The 16,074-nt window shown below is 43.2% G+C and overlaps 1 non-coding gene across 1 annotated transcript; it reads left to right on the top strand.

Moving 5' to 3' along the window:
- Positions 1-12,228: 12,228 nt before the first annotated feature.
- LOC125123804 (small nucleolar RNA SNORA19) lies at positions 12,229-12,349 on the top strand. Its single transcript, XR_007134180.1, has one exon. It is a non-coding gene; the product is annotated as a small nucleolar RNA SNORA19 (small nucleolar RNA).
- The last annotated feature ends 3,725 nt before the right edge of the window (positions 12,350-16,074 follow it).

Here is a 16,074-nt window from a genome sequence, read left to right as displayed (position 1 = left end):
TTAACACTCTATGGAAAGTATCCTAGGATATTTTCATCATGTTTTTCAAATTCCTCCAGCTTCCATCCACTGTCTGACTTCAGGCCACTTCCACCATTTTAAGAGATATAGAAGTAGAGAGACTGTGAAGTTACAGATATAGTAAAGGCAGGGGACTCTGAGGTTAAAACATTCTAAAGCAGCCAACTCTACCGCATCACTCAATGGAGTGTTTATTAGGAAGTAAAGGTGGGTTGTGAGATCTTGGAGAAACTTGAAAACCATTGTAAGATGTTCACAACCTCTTCTGTAGTTAATGAAGAGTCATCAGAAAGCTTATTACATCTAGCACGAAAATAGTGTTAACTAGATTGAGAAAATAAGAAAAAAAGAGGTTTTTGAGGCAATTATGTAAAATTTCTGAATTGGACAGGCCATGAGCCTGGATAATATAGCAGAAAAATAAACTCTAGGGTTGAGGCCTTGCTAAGTATCTATGGGCCTGGTAAATTGAGGAAAATTCCTTCATGTTTCTGAGGCTCTTTGTATTTAACTGTTGTAATAGGGCATCTATAAATTGAAGATTCTGTTTGCCCTAGTAGGAATAAACTGCTAAATTTGTGTGCCTAAGAACATAGATAGGCCAAGTCTGCCTCAAGGAACAGAACAACCACCAAGCAAGTAAAACCCAACTAAGAGGGCTTAAAGTAGGATATTGGACAAATGCCAAGTCAACTCTTGACTTAAAAATGAAGAGCTTAACAAAATATGCAGCACACCTCACCTGCCCCACCCAGGCAGGTCCTTTCCGTCCCATCTCACTCAGGTTGCTATCCTTTGGGCAGCTTCGGCAGGTGCTATCTTATTGAGCCTTACCTTTGACTTCTGATTTGGACCTCTCCCTTCATGACTTAGGATTTTTCATGTGTCAACAGGGGGCATATTTTTATCTCAGCCTCAATGCTTGCACAGCCTAGAGATGTCAAAGAGTTGACACCTTGTGCCACACTTCACCCAGAGGGGTCGAGAGTGGAGAAAATATTCATGGAATACTTTAGGAATTTCCCTGCAATCCTGCAGTTGTGATGCTTACCCGTACCCATCCTTGTCTTTTCTTTTCCTTCTCTGAGACATTTTCTTACCTTCTTGTTCCCCATTCTCAAGAATCACACTGCAGATTATCTGCCTGCAAGTAAGTCTGTTTCCTGTCCCTAAACACTTGAGAACCCAAAATAGGAAAACAGTAGGTAAAAATAACTTACAGAAAGGAGAGATCAGTCAGTCAAGGGGCATGAATCTCAAGAAATCACAGACAGAGAGAACACACTTGTGTTTGCCAAGAGTGAGGGATGGAGGATGTGGAATGGACAGGAAATTTGGGGCTAGTAGAGGCAAACTATTACACTGAGAATGGATAAGCAATGAGGTCCTATTGTACAGCACAAGGAACTATATCCAATCTCCTAGGATAGACCATGATGGAAGATAATATAAGAAAAAAATATGTATATATATCTGGGTCACTTTGCTGTGCAGCAGAAACTGATAAAATACTGTAAATCAACTATATTTTAATAAAAATAAAAATTTTAAAAAGACACAAAAGCAAGGTGGTGAAGACAAATCCAGGAGTTCCCTGCCAGTGTGTTCCAGGGAAAACCCAAATATCCCCAGGTTGATAACAGATTCCAGGCTGGCTCAGATGGAGGCCACACTGGGCATGATATTCTTACACTGAACTCGCTGAGTCCCAGCTGGCCAAGATCTTTCTCATCACTGTTTTGCATTCAGTGGTCTATCTCAGAGAAGGCACTGGTCATAGCACAAGGTCTAGCCCCATTTGCACTTGGTTCTCCCAGTTAACTGACAAACCAATACCCTGAATATCATTTTGAGAGCTTATTAATTATGCTTGCTTGCTTCATAGGATCCACATTCTCTCCTACCCACCTCATCTATTCTATTGTGTTTATGCAAGTGTTGTGATCTGCAATTACAGGTTTTATTTGCCTCTGTACTCACCATTGATACCCCACAAGAAGAGAAGTCCCATGAAAGCAGGCCTCCATTATTCATCAATGCATCCTCAGAACTTATATGAGTAGCTTAATAAAGAGGTATTCAACAAATATTTGAATGAATGCTCCACTCACTGGACGCAGGCTCTGAAGATGCAGGCTTATCATCAGGCTCTGAGCAGTGGGAAATTCACCAAGCCAAGGCCACGTGCCTGGCAGCATCAGCCTTCTCCCCATTTTGCCAAGCCTGTCTTTCTCAGACTTGCTACACTGCCTGGTTTCCAGGATAGGTAAAGGGGTTGAGGAGTGAAGTCAGGGGAAGCAGAAGGTGAAGCACCATCCTTGGCACACAGCAGATACTCAGTAAAGGCCAGTCACTTTGATGGCAAGATTGTAGGTGCATTCTGAAGACATGAGGTGACCTGGGAGGGGCTCCAACTTCTCCGTGACTCCTGAAATCCACCCCTTGGCATTCTCTCTCTCTACCCAATGAGAAATCTGCCCTGGGTGTCAGAACTGAATTTCCTCTGACATTTTCCCTTTTCTTTCCTTCCTATAAATGGGAAATGAAGTATAAAAAGCCACACACAGCCTACTGCCTTCATCATGGCTCTCTGGAGACATGTTGGCATTTAAATGCCAGACTGCTTGGTGATGTCAGGATGAGGCCAGCCTCAGGCACGTCTTGGGGTCAGGGATATGGGTCAGGGGTCCTCTTCGGTTTCGGATTTAATAAGAGGATTGCTTCCAGCCAAATGCAAGGCCAGCAAGGTCTGTTCTGAACACACACAGCTCCACTGAGAAATAAAGGGGCCAGATGGTTATTACACTGTGTGTTTCTTGTAAAAGGGAAAAAAAATTCTAAAGGTGACTGCAGCAGAAGTTGTTCATCAAAAGAGGCACAGCTCATGCAGGCAACCAGTGGCTTGGCTCTGCACCAGCAGGAACTGTCCTTGTGAAGAGTTTGATAGCTTGATATGTGATCCAAAGCAGGCTCACAGACCCCCATGGTCACTTGGCTGGTGGCAGAGCCCACAGCACTGCCACCTTGAGGAAATGGGATCCTTGGACCCTTTGGGGTAGTCTCCTGCTTTGCTTTGATGCTTCCAAAAATTCTTGAATGAGTAGCTAATGACAGGTGTGGTGGCAGGTGGGCCAGAGTAACTTGAGTCCCACTCCACTCTGTTGCTTAAAAGTCATAAGAAGTGGGCATATCAGTGAATCACTCCAGCTTTCATGTTCTCAATATAGATTAGGAATAGATACTTCCTTTTTTAATTATTAATGTGGCTACACCAGCATCTTATTTAATTTCCCAGGCCAGGGATTGAATCTGAGTCACAGCTTCAACCTACACCATAGCTGTAGCAACACCAGATCCTATACCCACAGAATGCATCCCGGGAATGTACACAAACTCCACAGCAACCCGAGCCACCGCAGGTGGATTTTTAACCCACTGTGCCACAGCAGTAATTCCTATATATGCATCCTCTTGTAACAAAGTTACAAGGAGATACTTTACCTAAGTCACCTGGTACACAGTAGGTGTGTCCTCCTTTATATCTGGAGTCCCCGAAGTGGTGCTGAGAAGCCCTGAAAGAGGTCTCATCTTCCCTTAACAGAGGATGGATTGGTGAGAAGCCTGGTGAGCCAAGCTATGTGGCCCATTTTAGAATTGCTCCAACACTGTTGGTCCTGCTGGAATTTCCCGCAGGAGCCTTCATCACCCTGGGTGTTGTGATGCTGACAAGGCCCTCCAAGGAGAGTCACCGCACTGCCACGCTGACTCTGAGTTAACTAACTGGACTGCTATTCCAAAGTGTTAATGGCTGGCACTGTAATTCAATCAGGTAAACAACATTTCAAGCAATTCACAAAAGCAATGACATTTGTAACTATCCACAAATGCGATTTCATACATCCGTCGGTGGTCTGTCCTTGGCACGCAAATATCAGCTTTCCTCATGCTGCTTGTGAATCTGTTGAGAATTCTCCCTCCATATGTTTTTCAAACAAAGTGTGTTTCTTTTTGTCTCTTCCTCACTCATTAACTTTCAAAATGTGTTTTTTCTAAAAGTTCCAGCTTTGGGGCTATAGCATTCTCACCCACTGATGCTGCTTGTGAATTGTCTTGTTATGAGCTGAAACTCCAGACACCACCCAACTTACAATTCTTTTTAATGCCCTCACTTTTTCAGTTACGATTTATTTTCCAAATCTGAAAGTAATACAGTGCTAGGTCCCCACAGGGTTTTCAGCACGTGGATTAAAACATTAAGTTAGGAGTAGTGGTGACCTGCAGTGGATGTTCAGCCTTTGGCAGGCCCCTTCCTTCAATCCCTCATTTCGCAGTCTCTGAACACCACTCCGACAGCTCTGAGATGAAGACTCAGATGAATTGGATGCTGCCTCTGCTCTCAGAAAACTTGTGCCCATCACTACATCATGGGGCCTGTTTAGTCCATGGCCCCTGCTCCCTATGGTCTCTCTTGGTGCCACAGCTGAATGAAAGGAGAGGTTCCTCCCCAGCTTCAGTCACCACCTCTCTGCCCAGAGGGTGCTGTAAGAGGTCCAGTGGAAGCTGGCTTCCTCTACACCAGTCTTTAGCCTGCAGGAGGCTCTGTCTGGTCTGCACCTCCTCCTTCCAAATGAGTCAGTGGCACATAGTTGAGTAATTGAGGACAATAACAGGATGAAACAGGAGCCGATAGTCAGAGAAAGGGTCGAGGACAGCGTAGGGTGCTGGAGAGAGTACTTGGCTGGGAGGTGAGGGCTCTGGTTCTCCATTCCACTGTTTCCTTACTTCCACATCTGACACACCCACCCTCCCCCAGCTCATGTGCTCAGATGCTCACATGTCCTGCCTCTCACCTCCTTGCTGAATTGCTTACCGCCCACTCCAATGTGCTCATACACTTGCCACTCAGCCTCATGCTCACATACCATCCGCCCAAGTCACTAACCACCCACCCACACATTTGGCTAGACACCTCCTCCCTACCCTCACTTATCCCTCCATGTAGACCCTCACCCACTCCCTACCCTCACTTATCCCTCCATGTAGACCCTCACCCACTCCCTACCCTCACTTATCCCTCCATGTAGACCCTCACCCACTCTCACACTCACTAAGCTGCCCACCTACCCCCTCCTTCTCACAAAGCTGTTAACTGCCTAAGACGGGGTGCCCATCTTGGAATGGTATCTCCAGAATGATGGTTATGGAGTAAGAAAAGACAATGCTCCCCAAACTTTGTGCCTGTCCAGAGAAACGCTAGAGAAATGCCCTCTAAGAGGCGGCAGGGCCCCACAAAATCTGCTAACTACTCTATGGGAGCAGGGATGAATCAGAGTAGGTAACCAGCTGAGAAGGGCTTCAGGGCCAGTGACAGAGGAAAGGTGGCAGCAGCTCTGAGTGTGCACTGACAGTGGGGAGGGCCAGTGGAGGGTAGGAGCAAAGGAGAGAGAAGCTGCCAGGCTGGGGCCAGCAGGAGAGGAGCCCCAAACCAAGAGGTGAACCACCAAGTACAGAAGGAGGAGGATAGGTGAGGCAGGAATAGTACACCCCCACTTTGAGGAAATGTCCAAGTTTAGAGGAAGAAGAGGGGGAGGCAAGAGGTAGTTTATAGAGAACAGGAAGAGCAGTCTCTAATGGCCAGAGTCTGAGCATTAGATGGGGCTGGGACATACCTTGGAGGTGGCTGGGAGCAATCAGTGTGTTTTAGGTAGAAGGATCCATTGCAGATTTGATGACAGAGTCAAGGCCTCTACGCCATCAGCTACACTCTTAAATGTCCATACTGTGGTCCCTCAGACCCTGATGATGCTCCAGGGCACATCGAGGCATAGGAGGTTAAATGACCCCTGAGATCTCATAGAGCAGAAGACAGATTCTCAGCTTCCTGCTCTTCAAACTCAGGAGTGAGCACTTGGCACCTGTGATCTGAGCAAGTGTGAGTCTCACTTCAGCCTGAGACAAAGGCTCTGATGCAGCTGGTGAGGTGATTGCACAGCTATCTTGCTGGTACTGTCCATTGCCCATAGATTCAATGCCAGATGGTTTGATGCATAAACACAATGAACAGAACTGTGCCCCCTCATGCCTCATGGGAGGAGGCTCCTGGGAGGAGGGGACTCCACTTCACTCACTGCTCCTGCACCTCTGCTCTGCTGGAACATTGCTATCTTGTTATCTCTCCTTGCCATGCTTTAGTCCAGTGGAGACTTCAGGAAATCTGACTAGGTCAAGTTTGGCTAGCTCCCCTGTTGCAGGAAACGTACCAGGCCTGATGACAGAGATTTAAAGTCCTGGCATGGAATGAGACTGCTCTCAAGTTGAAAAGCTTTTCATCCACAGTCCCAATGAGTTCTAATGCCCAACAACAGAGCTGTGTGCCCTGTAGCCTATTTTTGTTTGTTTGTTTGTTTGTTTTATTTAAGGATAGATTTACAGTGTTATACCAATTTCTGCTGTACAGCAAAGTGACCCAGTCATATGTATATACCTTCTTTTTCTCACCTCATTCCCCATCATGTTCTATCCCAAGAGACTGGACAAAGTCCCCTGTGCTGTACAGTAGGACTTCATTGCTTATCCATTCTAAATACAATAATTTGCCTCTACTAACCCCAAACTCCCCATCCATCCCTATTAGAGGGCATTTCCCTAAGTTCTCCCTGAACAGGTACAAGGTTTGGGGGGCGCTGTCTTTTCTTCTTCCATAACTATCATTCCAGAGATACCTTCCAAAGATGGGCACCTTATAATGACTTAGAAAGTTGAGAAAATCTTAATTACACATAGATACACATTCACACCCATATACCTTCAATAGAAGGTGCTCCAGGGTTTTTCATTCCACTGCCATTCACTGACTTCCTGCCAGGTGGCAAGTCCGGTGCCTGGCCCTGGGAGATACATGGCTATAAGCCCCTGCCTTCAAGTTGTCTCCCCAATTTCACCCAATGAGGCCAATTTTTTTTAGGGCTGCATCTTCTGCAAATGGGGGATCCCAGGCAGGGGGCCAAATTGGAGCTGTAGCTGTCAGCCTACACCACAGCCATAGCAACACCAGATCTGAGCTGCTTCTGTGACCTACACTGCAGCTTGGAGGCAGCACTGGATTCTTTAACCCAATGAATGAGGCCAGGAATTGAACCCCCATCTTCTTGGATACTAATCAGGTTCCTAAGCCACTGACCCACAATGGGAACTCTGGGAAGCCAATGAAATCATAATTAAAATATAGATTGACCAATTGATAACAGTGATTAACCAAAAAGGATTACAATGAAATATTAATTGAGAAGCTACCATTGCTGACAAGTGAGAATTTTTATCTGCTGTGTTAGGTGAAATGATTAGTCTTACAGAGGTATTTACTACCTCGCCAACACCTGGAAATACAGTTCACATGAAGATTCAAGAATGCACTTTCATTTTCCATTTATAAGAAATTATACACCTTGCTTTACGGACATCTCTTTAAGTGTGTGTGTATACACATATAAGCTTAGAGAGAGGTAAACACTTTCAATGAAACAAAAAATTAAAACTCTTTCATTTTTTAGAATTGACCATAATCCAAACTCTTTAATACAGATGCTTCCTACTAATTCCTTGGGGATGTGTGCCTGGAGGCCAGAACCCATGAAAACTGCAGATAAATCAGGACATGATTATGAAAACAAAACAAAACAAAAAAGGACCACAGAGAAGGGCACTTGCCTCAGCTTGTGTCTAAGGCTTCACAAAGATTTGATAGATGAGCTTGGCTTTGAAGAAGGAGATAAAAAATAATGGGCTCTCTAGCAAGGGGAAGAGATTTCCATAAAGGCATAGAGATTTTCAGGGGGTTTTCACACCTGCAATTCATTGTACATGCTCAGGTCTAAAAGGCATGATGGAGAGAGGTAGAAGATGAGACTGGGCCGTGAGCAGGCCTCCAGGGAGTTTGGACCGGAGACTAAAGTATAGGAGCTCCCTAAAGGATTTCAAGAAGGTAAAAAGACAAGGTCATATTTGCATTAAAAATATTCTTGCTGTAGATTGGAGAATAGATTGGAAGGGAACATGACTAATAGAGATAGTTTCTAGCCAAGAGACGATGGCTTATTAACAATAACGACAAAAATATTAAGGGGATGGGTTTGCTAGGACGGGTTTTCACATCAGAAGAGAGTTGAGGAAAAGGTCAATACTTTCAAGATGCTGGAATGAGGCAGCCTTCACAAGAGAGACTGTCGAAGAAGAGGGACAGTGTCTGTAGACAAGAACACAAGCTTAGTTTAGGATCAGTTGAGTCTGTAACATTTCTTGTTCACTCATGTGGAGGAGGGCAGAGGATTGTAGGCTCTGTGGGTCAGGGCTCAACTCTGAAGTATTAAATGGCAAAACTTATTCTTTGTTCTGAGCAAAATTTTATCTTGTTTTAAGTAATATGTTTTTATTGAAGAATAGTTGACCCTTGAACAATACAGGGCTATGAGCACTGACCCTTCATACAGTGTAAAGTAGTGATGGTACAGATATTCTATTTTTGTATGTGTTATTGAGGCTAATAGCTAAAATAAGATGTGGAAGAGGTAAATGTGTGTATCCCCACTGCCACCCTTGCTAAAATGTCTTCCATCAGTCAGTTAAAATTTGGCTGAGAATTTTTAAAACTTAATGAACAGCTTCATGAAATGAACTGCTAGAAGAAAAAAAAAACCTGGAGAGTTCCCACTGTGGTGCAATGGGTTAAGCATCTGGCATTTCCATAGCTCTGGTGTAGGTCACAGCCTACAGATTTGATCCTCAGCTCAGGAACTTCCATGTGCCACAGGGCATGTCCAAAAAAAAGCTTTTTTAAGAAATTTTCAAAGTGAAATTATACCTCATTGTACTTTTGATTTGTGTTCTCTAATAATTGGTGATGTTGAGCATCTCACGTGCCTACTGGCCATCCACATGACTTCTTTGGAGAAATGTCTATGTCTTCTGCCCATTTTTCAATTGGGTTTTTGTTTTTGTTGTTGTCATGTGAATTGTTTGTATATTTTGAAGCTTAAGCCTTTGTCAGTCGCATCATTTGCAAATATTTTTTACCATATGTTATCACTTAATATGTGGAATCTAAAATATGGCACAGATGAACCTATCTACAAAACAGAAACAGACTCACAGACATAGAGAACAGACTTGGGTTTGCCAAGGGGGCTGGGAGGAGGGAAGGACTGAGAGTTTGGGGTTAGTAGATGCCAAGTATTACATTTAGAATGAATAAACAACAAAGTCCTACTGTACAACAGGGAACTATATCCAATCTCCTGAGATAGATCATTACAGAAAAGAAAAAAATGTAAAAAAAAAAAAAAACCTGTTGAAAAAATAAATAAATAAAAATTTTAAAAAGAAAAAAAGAAATGAACTGCCATGCCAAATACAGACTTTAGTTCTCCCAGAATCCAATGCTGCTTTCCTACCAGGCATACAAGTGGTACAGGCACAGCTCTCTGCAGGGTGGACTATGTGAAGATGGTCAATGACATATAAGCATTGGACCAATATTCTGGGGTCACTTCTGGGCTCGAGCAGGAAAGAAGCCCCATGGATTTGCCTACATTCCAGAGTGAACTTTGCACTAGTAGCCACTAGTGAGACATAAAATTGTGCAAGTCTGAGGTGTGCTGGTAATGGGTTACTACAGTGTAATCTAGAGAGTCTTAAAACTTGTCTTCATGTTTCCTTTTTTTTTTTTTTTTTGCTTTGAAGTAACGATAAAACAGGCAGAAGAAATGGAAATAAACACATGTCCATACTTGATAAATTGGAAATATGCAGCTTGCAGTTAAGCTTATACCACCCCCAAAAGAGAACAAAGGCAATGAAAACTTTCCGGGAGGAGTTTCAGGCACCATTATTCCCAAAGGTCTAGAACTCAATCCAGATTCCCTTCACAAGGTGAGTGTAAAGTGTGTTAAAGCTGTCCTTTAACACACATTTTGATACTAAAACGATGTTAGAGATGGTTAACCATAGCTAGAAATTGCAGAAAGAGAGCCTAATTTTATCTAGGTGTTTGAGGGCATTTGTTGTTTGTTCCAGTTAATGAAGCACATAAAATGATGTGAAGCTCCAGCTCCACAAAAATCCCTGAGGAAAGCTCACTTGTCTGCAGTCACTGATGCTCAGGAAGCACTAGGCAGCCTCTGAAGTATTATTTCTCCAAAATTAGATCTTGGTGCTCACTGCACACATCAAAAACAATAAGCATAGGCCAGAGAAGATGACCTGCCATTGATATTGGGGGGTCACAGGGCAGTTTGAGAATTTGATCAAGAGACCTGAGTTGTAGCCCTGCCCATACCAATAACCACTTATGGGAATTTTAGGAAATCTTCTTTTTCCTCTTTAAGCTTCTGTTTTTTTCTTACTGAAAATGTCTTCCAGCCTATAAACCCTAGGTATTCTGAGATCGGTTACTCTATACTGGTGGTCTAGTTCTTGGCCAGCACATAAACACTGATACTAATAGCATACTTCTGCTCAAGGAATCAGCTCCCAGACTGTTTAATTAATTTACTTACACACAAACTGCACAGTGGCATGGAATGCAGCACATACACCAGGTCAGAGACAGCAGTCCTTTTCTGAAGAGAGGCCAACTGGACCTGCCTGTGGCCTACCAGCCCCTCTCTGGCTGCCCTATTTTTCAGCTCTCTTTTAATACTCAATATGTTTTGAAGTTCTCTGCTTTCCAAGCCTGCACTAATTTATCTTGTGCACAGAAAGTGTCTAAAATATGAACTAATTAAATTAGAAATACTCAATTAATGGGAAGCTAACAAAGGAAACCACTGTATTTTAGAGATTTATAGCTACTACATCAATAACACACCTCTCCCACTTGACCCACAATCACCAAATGCCTTCCATTCCACTAAGTACTGATTCTGTGTAACAAGTGCATGTGGAATAGGATATTACAGAATCCACCACATTCCCTGCTCTCTATCCTGAAACTGCAGTTCTAAGCATCCTTCTCACTCTTCCAGTTCAATGCGAGGGCTCTTTCCAACTGCCTTCAAATCTGGAGTCATTGTTTTATTGTAAGGAGTGGTCACAAAAATAATTGTGTAACAAAAGACAGTAAACAACAGATGCTTTTTTAAGGTATGAAATTAAGTGGTGGAATGTAGAATTTGCTTGAATATCCCCAAAAGGTCATTCTGAGAGTTTTCTTTGAAACTTTCTTTTCTAAGTCTATGTAGCATGAATGAACTAATACGTCAACCTAAAAAAATGCCCAACAAGAGAGTTATGAGGTAAGTTTTATTTGGGACAAATTGAAGACTATAGCCTAGGAGGCAGCATTACAGAAAGCATTGAAAATCTCCTACAAAGAGATAAGGGGGAAGGCCAGTATCTATTTTGCAGAAGGTCACTTCTAGTCTCGTGGAGGTTATTGCTAGTCACAAGGAGCAGATGCCATCATGAAGGATTTTAGGGCTTTTTTAGATAGGGGAATATGCAATAATTGGTCTGATAAAATCTTCTGAAAATATACAACCATCTGGACCTGTCCTGCAAGTTTCTCTGAGCACAGAGTACCTCACTCCTGATCTCCACCCTGAACTCTTTTCAAGGGATGTGGAGGGTCAGCAGCTGTAGTGACCCATGATTCAGTCATTGTAGAGGTAGATGGCAAATGTCAATCTCTAGTTCACAAATGAAAGAAATATTGAGTACAGTAAGAATAGCTCTGTTAGGTCCAGACACTGGCATTCCAGAAGCTCTGCAGATAAGAACACAGACTCACACTAACTATAAATGGAAAGACACTGACAAATAATGCAAGAAAGAGGGGCCCAGTCCAGCAAGCAGAGCCCAAACTCTAGAGCACATCAGAGTGTTGGTTTGTCCCAGCTCTGTCACTTACTCACTAGATGCTCTGAGCAGCTTAACTGATCTGTAATTGATCTAACAAATTAATTGGTAAAAGGGCTGAATGACACCTCCCTCCGAGGAGTTTTTGTAAGACTTAAGTTTATACACATAAGTGTACACCTGTCTGACCTATATACATGCATGTTATTCAGGACAACTGGACTTGAAGAAGGTCACACAATTGGTAGCAGGGTGTGATGGTCTGTAATGGTGGCCCACAAAAACAAAGGAAAATGGTATTTTTTTTCTATTTATTGGGCTAGTATATTTTAGAGGTATTCACCTAATCTCTTTGTCATGCATATTTCATTGACTTGCTTTCTCATACGTATGAGTAGTGTTATTTATGAGCTATACAAATAGTTGAAGGTTAATTAGCAGTATAACTAAATAGTAATGCAGCCTCCTTTAACTAATTTTTAAAAAACTCTTTGTCTTCCTCTTTCTAAGGATGTCACTGTGGGGGTATAACAGGGGGTATAGTTTGAATCTTGCACACATTGGGGATGATTGGTGAGGAGATTTAGGAATCTTTGTGTTCTGTGGACTAAGGTCACTCAGGTGTGAGAACCAGAGAGAGGATAGAGTCATGGGATCTTAAAGAATATGAAGAGCAAGGATCTTGGAGAACAAAAGAAGCTTAGAGACTGTGCCCTGAACCCTGAACCGGGTCTACTTCTTCAGAGACAAGACCTCAGGACTAGTTCATTCCTTGTCTATTCTGAACATGAGGAGTCCAGCTGGGACCAAGAAGTGTGATGGTGGTCTAATCTGACTTCTATTGGTCTCTGTGGCTAAAGAATGGTGATAGGGATTGACTATGCCCAAAGCATTTTCTAACCTATACTATTTCCCCTGTGCTACAAGGGGGATTTTAGAGGGTGCTTTCCAGGTATAGATTTCCATTGCTTTCACCTATGTCATCAAGGAAATGATCCTGATCAGAGTGAAACAACCTTTTACTGTCCTTGGATCCCATATTTACCTGCTATGGTTTGATGCCAAACAGAAAACACAACCAGCCTTTATCTGCAAAAGCTTAACCAATATGGACATGTGTTTTTTTTTTCACTTTAAGTGTTGGGCCAAATCCATCTTTCTTCCATTTTCCCACCTGAGCATCTTCTCTGTTTTAGGCATTCTGTTGGGTCTAGAGGTCACAGAGACATCCTCTGTTCTGGAATAGGAGGCAGCTGATAAAGACTCACACAAAGGGTATACCAAAGAAGGAAAACGACAATGCCAGCAGTCAGTCCCTCTTTCCACTAGAAATAAGCTCCCACCTGTAGTGGTGCCTGCCATCTGAATGCCTCCATCACCAGCACCGTGAGCCTGGCAGGCTCTAGTAGCAGCTCTTCCCCTTTCTCCTCCTTGATTCATCTCCTCCCTTCCCTTGCCCTCCCTACCATTTACTCTGCCCTCTTTCCTTCTCCTTCCTGCCTTCTCTTATCTTTTTATATTACTTTCTCTTTTCTGCCCTTCTTTCTGCCTTTCGCATTTTTGGTAAACACCACTTACACTCAAATTTTCCACTGTCATGGAGCATTTAAAAAGAAATTCTATTCAAGAAATGTATTTCTGAACTTAGAGAACAAATAAGGAAATCAAGTCCTCTTTTCTTATTCTTTCCTTTCTCCTTCTCCCCCTGCTTCTTCTTCTCCTTCTTCCTCCTCTTCCTTCTCTTCTTCTTCATTATCCTTTTCTTACTCTTCTTTCTTTGCCTCTCTTCTTTCTCCTTCTTCTTCTTCTCCTCCACCTCATGTCTCTCTCCCCAACCCACACTTTCTCCATCTCTCTCATTTAAACAAGACTGGTCATCGTGAATGAAAAATATCACCTGCTATATCAGTAAACAAAAGTTGTTGCAACCTTCAAACCACCATATTAAAACCATCCAGATGGTGAGCCCTGAAGGAACTCAGGATTTAAACAGGATGCCCACCATCTAGCAGTCGAGCCACCCCCCAATGGCACACCCTGATGAGAAAGCACATGCTCAAGATGAGGAAGCACAGGACACTGGCCACAGATAAATCACTCCTAGCAAAGGAATGATTTCACTGAGCCCAGAATCTTGATCTTCCCATATAGAGAAAAGCATTAAATTCCTTACCTTGAGGTATCTGTTTTCCTTTAATTAACAGTAATCTTCTGATGTTCTGATTACCTGGTCTTTGCTGAAAAACTCTTATACACCCTGACTCTCCCCTGCCCTTGTCTCTTTAGAGTAGTCTCTCAGAGCTATCTGGGATGATGTGTCCCAGGCTTAAGTCTTCAGTTTTGTACACCAAATAAAATATAACTCTCACCTTTTAGGTTGTGTTTTGTTGTTGTTGTTGTTGTTGTTTTGTTTTGTTTTTAGTCAACACTATCTTGCCATTAGATCACTTCCTCTCATCTGCCTCACTATGGAACTATCAGTCATTTCTTTGGGATTAGGTTCTGCTAGAGGGCAAGTCTGGGCAGTGGGAGCAAGAAACCCCATACAAGTCTAATCAAGTGACCCAGTCAGTCCTGAATGAGAACCTGCATAGGGCATATGGGACCAGACCAAGATGAGCCCACCACTGCTCTACCTTGAGTAACCTTCTCTATTGGGAATTTCAGGAAAAAGGGCAAAACAAAATCTGAATCCTGTTGGAACAACATCCTAATTCTTCAAATATTCACCCAACTTCCTAACAGCATTGAAGGTGACAAGGGGCATCGCAGACACTTAGAAAGGGAGAGCACATAGTACTCAAGGAGTTGCTTTTTTTCCCATCTGCTGAAAAGAAAGTAAAAAAGGATGTGGCTTACAGGGAGGCCTTGGACTTAGTCTCTAGGGCATTGGTTTCTAAGGAGGTGGGTGCCTGTTGCTGAGGGAGAGGCTATCAGAGACAATCAACCCAGGAGAGAGATTATGTCATAGCATTATGGCCCTAAACCAAGAGAGTGGGACAAGCCCATGGCTTTTCTGATTTGATCCCCTCATTTGAGGACTAGCAGACTGTGTGTAGCTTTTCCTAACATTTAGTGGTACTCAACATCAAAGTCTTTTTAAATTGCAAACTAGAAATAGGTGAGCTATAGAATGAGGACCTTTGAAAGAATACCCAGAGAGCTGCAGGAAGTCAGTGCACAGAAAATGTAACATTTGGAATGACTTATGTAACAAGTTACTGGCAGAATTAACTGGGATAAAAGCCAATGCCCTTAGGAAGCAAGAGACGAGCAAAGAGTAAGCAAGTGCATATCCAAGTTGGACTCTCTGTCTGTGCGTCTGAAAAAATCTATGGATAAAGAAAATTTGAAGAAAATATTTTAGAACAAGGAAATTCCCAAGGATCAACTAACTTTTATAAAACTTGGAGACATGCAGGCTTGGCTTGGTAAACTTCAAGAGTGGAGAAGACTGAGAGAGTCAAGACCTTGAAATGAGACTCATCTTAGAGTGGGATTGGTGGTAGGGTCAGGGTCAGATGCAGGTGCCAAGATGATGCCTGACACTCTACAGAGACCCATAGAGATACCAGAGCAGAGGAAGCATTGAGGGGTCTGTAACAGGGCCACTGAGATCTTCCTCACGCTCTCTTTCAACAGAATCCATACCAGTCTCTTCATAATCCTTCTCAAGGGCAGCCATGTCTTCATGGGGCTCAGAAAACTCTTTCCTCCATGCTCTCAGCCATGTGCCAGTGAACAAAAGCACTAACGGGAGCAGTGGAAAGTCCCGGAGTTCCAAGAAATCATCTCCCAGAAAGGGTTCCACCAACCAGTGTGGATGCTCAGATCTGTGCTCCAAATCAAGGCAGCAATGAAAGACGAAGGACCTCAGACACAGGCAGGGAGGCACGGTTAGGGGTATCAGGATAGGGACCTAAAGGATAGAGAGTAAAGAGAAAGGAACCAGCATGTGTTAATGGGTATTACAAATGGCATTCCAAACAGCACACAGGCTTCCCTGCAAAACTTTTTTCATGGAATCCTCACACAAGCCTGAGAGTTCTGCTGTACAACCTATTTTTCACTTGAAGTAACTGGGCTCAGAGTTTAACAAGTGAGGTTCAAACTCTGTTTGGGCTCCCAAGTCTGTGCCCTTGAGCCAGCACTCCTGGAGTCCCTTGTGCCTACTGGCCAGGTTGCTTCTGTGGTCTGAGTGAA

This window comes from Phacochoerus africanus, chromosome 3 (genome assembly GCF_016906955.1).
Source record: "Phacochoerus africanus isolate WHEZ1 chromosome 3, ROS_Pafr_v1, whole genome shotgun sequence".
Classification (NCBI taxonomy): domain Eukaryota; kingdom Metazoa; phylum Chordata; class Mammalia; order Artiodactyla; family Suidae; genus Phacochoerus; species Phacochoerus africanus.
The sequence above is the reverse complement of the archived record's forward strand: the minus strand, read 5'-3'. Positions and strand labels throughout refer to the sequence as shown.